This window comes from Theropithecus gelada, chromosome 12 (assembly GCF_003255815.1).
Source record: "Theropithecus gelada isolate Dixy chromosome 12, Tgel_1.0, whole genome shotgun sequence".
Lineage (NCBI taxonomy): Eukaryota > Metazoa > Chordata > Mammalia > Primates > Cercopithecidae > Theropithecus > Theropithecus gelada.
This window is the reverse complement of record NC_037680.1, coordinates 3,986,397-3,990,567: the sequence shown is the minus strand read 5'-3', so window position 1 is coordinate 3,990,567 and position 4,171 is coordinate 3,986,397. Positions and strand designations below refer to the sequence as shown.

Sequence of the window (4,171 nt, the reverse complement as noted above, 5' to 3'; positions counted from 1 at the left end):
TTTTTTGTATTTTTTAGTTGAGGCGGGGTTTCACCGTGTTAGCCAGGATGGTCTCGATCTCCTGACCTCGTGATCCGCCCGTCTCGGCCTCCCACTTTGGGAGGCATTTGTGTTTTAAAGCATCTAGGAACTGAAAAGTGGATTTACAAACTAATAATATGGAAATAGTGGCTTTTATATTTGCCTGTGTATTTATCTTTACTGGAGATCTTTATCTCTTTATATGCATATCTAGTTTGTTTGTTCGTTTGTTTGTTTTTAAACAGAGTTTCCCTCTTGTTGCCCAGGCTGGAATGCAATGGCATGATCTCGGCTCACTGCAACCTCTACCTCCCAGGTTCAAGCAATTCTCCTGCCTCAGCCTCCCAAGTAGCTGGGATTACAGGCATGTGCCACCACACCTGGCTAAGTTTGCATTTTTAGTAGTGATGGCGTTTCTTCATGTTGGTCAGGCTGGTCTCGAACTCCTGACCTCAGGTGATCTGCCCGCCTTGGCCTCCCAAAGTGTCAGGATTACAGGAATGAGCCACCACGCCCAGCTCTATATGCATTTTTGATGAATGCCTAGTGTCCTTTCTTTTCAATCCATAGGACTCCCCTTGGCTTTTTTTGTAGGACAGGCCTAGTGGTAAAAAAAAAAAAACAAAAAACTTCAGCTTTATCTTTTTATCTGGGAAAGTCTTAATTTCTCTCTTGATGTTTATGGAAAGTTTTGCTGTATTTAGAATTCTCAATTGACAGAGTTTTTTTTCTTTCAGCACTTTGAATATATCATTCCACTCCCTTTGGCATCCATGGTTTCTGATGAGAAATTGGATGTTAATTTTGTTGACGATTCCTTGCATAGGATAAGTCACTTCTCTCCTGCTGCTTTCAAGACTCTTTGACTTTCAACAGTTTCATTATAACATGTCTCAGTGTGAGTCCCTTGGAGTTTTCCTACGACAAGTTTTCCTTGCAGTTTGTTGAGCTTTTATAATATATAGATGCATGTCTTTCAGCAGACTTGGGAAGTTTTTGGCCATTATTTCTTTAAATATCCTTTCTGCTCCTTTATTTTTGTCATCTCTTTCTAGGACTTCGGTAAAATATATATATATATACACACACACACATGCCTGTTGGTGTTCCACATATTCCTTAGGTTCTGTTCATGTTTCTTCTTTTTTTCTCCTCATGCTTGATATCTTCAATTATTCTATCTTCAAGTTCACTGATACCTGTGTCTGTCTACTAAAATCTGCTGTTGAACACTTCTAGATTATTTTGAATTTCAGTTATTGTACTTTTTACCTTCAGAATATCTGATTGGTTCTTTTTAATAATGTCTTTTTAGATATTCTAAGTTTTAATATTTCATTTATTTATTTCCTTTATTCTTTGTTCATGTTTTTTTGTTGTTATCATTGTTGTTGTTGTTGTCTGAGTCTGTTGAAGCCAGTTATTTAAAACCTTTGCCAAGTATGTTGAATGTCTGGTCTTCCTCAGAAATGGTTTCTTTTAATTTATGTTATTCTTTTGAATAAACCATACTTTCCTATTTCTTTGCATACCTTGTGATTTCTTATGCAGAAAGCTGAATATTTGAATATTATAGTATGATAGCTCTGGAAATGAGATCCTCTTTCTTCCTCAGGGTTTACTGTTTTTTCTTAATTGTTGAAGTCTGTAGTCATCCTTTTAATGACTATTGCAAATAATTTTTGCAAAGACTATTTATTTTCATGTGTGGTCACTAAAATCTCTGCTCCTTAGCTTATGATCAACTTGTGTTTTGATGGATATTTTCTTTTTTTTTTTTTTTCAAATGTTTATTTTATGTACAAAGAACTATCATGGTTTTTCATTGAGTAGATGCCTTGGATAATCCTTTGAAGGAAGATCATTTAGTCCAACTTAATGAAACCGATATCCTTTGCGTACTGACGGAAACACTGGTGGCACATATTGAGGCCATTATTTCCGGATCAGACCGTGCAGGTTTGAACAGACGCGACAAGAGCGAGAACCCTGGTTGAATTTTCGCGGGTGGCTCCAGTACAGCTGCTGGTGACCCATCTTGCTTTCAGGAGTGCAATGAGGTAAAAGCAATGGATATTTTCTTGAGTGCCAGGAGCAGTTTTTTAATTGCCATTTTTTAAATTTAGCATTCATTTTGTTGCTGGGAATTTTTTACTGTTTTCCAAAGTTCTGACAAAGTTGGTTCTGACCAGGTTTGCTTGTTTTTCAGTGTTTCTATGAGGATACAAAAGCTTATGGCTATCTATTTCACCATTTTACTGACATCCGAGTTAACAGGTTCTTTTGAAGAACAGGTCTATAGTAATTTAATAGAGTTCTAGTACACCCAATGTCAAGCATCTGAAGACCTACTAATTTAATTGAACTCCAACTGTGGGAAGTAGGAGAAGCTGAAATTGTTTAATTTGCTTTGTGCAAGACACTCCACTAATCAACTCTCTTAGTCTTTGCTTCTGAAAATATACAAGGAAGTGAAGATATGTACAAGGGCGGGGGAGTTCATGGAACATAGGATAAAATCAGTGATGTTAGCCTTTAACATTTTTTATTATCATCCTTGATTATCACTGCTATCACCTCACTGCTGAATCTGTCACTACTCATCCACCCCATTTCTCTGATGCGAGAGTAAGAGCAGGTAACACAAAGGCAAGACAATTAAGACCCAGGTTTAGTAGCACACAGAACTGCAATCAAACCTTATTCTTTTTTTTTTCTTTTGAGACAGTTTCACTCTTGTCACCCAGGCTAGAGTGCAATGGCATGATCTTGGCTTACTGCAACCTCTGCCTCCCCCGGTTCAAGCTATTCTCCTGCCTCAGCCTCCTGAGTAGCTGGGATTACAGGCGTGCACCACCAAGCCTGGCTAATTTTTGTATTTTTAGTAGAGATGGGGTTTCACCATGTTGGCCAGGCTGGTCTTGAACTCCTGACCTCAGGTGATCCACCTGCCGTGGCCTCCCAAAGTTCTGGAGTTATAGGTGTGAGCCACCGCACCTGGCAGTCAAATCCTATTCTTTCACTAACTTACTCTGTGACCCTGATTAGGATACCAAGTTCTCCATTCTCAGTTTTCTATTTAAAAAGTGGAAATGATTCTACATAGTGCCTCCTTGGGTTATTGTAAGGACTGAATGAGCAACACTTAGTACCTAGCCTATCATAAGTCCCCCATAAAAGTTAGTATTAATGTTTATGTTCCTGTCCATTGTCCTGGGCCCAATCTTAAAACCTGATAACTACCCTGTCTTCTCACCTTTTGGGGTTCACATGGGACTGTTTTCTTTTCTTTCTTTTTTTTTTTTTTTTTTGAGACAGAGTCTTTCCCTGTCACCCAGGCTGGAGTGCAGTGACGCGATCACGGCTCACTGTGGCCTTGAGTTTCCAGGTTCAAGCGATCCCCCTCCCACCTCAGCCTCCTAAGTAACTGGGACCACAGGCATCCACTACATCTGGCTAATTTTTAAAAAACATTTTTTGGAGATGGGGTTTCTGTATGTTGTCCAGGCTGGTCTCAAACTCCTGGGCCCAAGCAATCCTCTTGCCTCAGCTTTCCAAAGTACTGAGATTACAGGTGTGAGCCACTGCATCTGGCCTGTTTTTGCTTCTACTTATTCCTGGCCTCTGAAAAAGGCTCAGTCTTATCCAGTCCTGACATAGGGCTTCATTCTTGGGGAACATGTTTGCGGCCAGGGTTCTTGTAGCCCTTCAATGGCGCTGAGCACCAGCCCTCTATCTCCCAGGAAACATTTCCTCAACCTCTCTTCCCCAGCCTCTCTACCCTCAGTTTCTCCCTTCTGGGTTGTGGACTATTCAATTATTTCTTACCATTCCTTAGCATTTTTCCCTCATGTGACCCAAAAGAGCACAGTTAGGAGTGGGGTGGGAGAAGGAGGAAATATTTAAGAGAGTAACCCATGTGTCCCTCCAGTCTGTCTCTTGATCCTCCTATCTCTTCCAGATTCCTTCCTAGATCATCTAGACTCCTTCTTGATTTTTAGTTTCCAAAGACTGTAGGCTCTGAAGGGAAGAAAAATGACTTAGGCCAAATATAATAGATTTAGAAGCATCCAGAAGGAGATGGAACAGAGTTTTCCATTCTCCACCCCTCAAACTGGGGAAGAACATTTTAGTCTAGGGGGAAGGGGTG

At 40.1% G+C, this 4,171-nt stretch overlaps 1 pseudogene across 1 annotated transcript; it reads right to left on the bottom strand.

Moving 5' to 3' along the window:
• Nucleotides 1–1,789: 1,789 nt before the first annotated feature.
• Nucleotides 1,790–2,058, bottom strand: LOC112636450 (annotated as a pseudogene). Its single transcript, XR_003122183.1, has one exon. The product of XR_003122183.1 is annotated as a 40S ribosomal protein S29 pseudogene (transcript).
• Nucleotides 2,059–4,171: the final 2,113 nt, after the last annotated feature.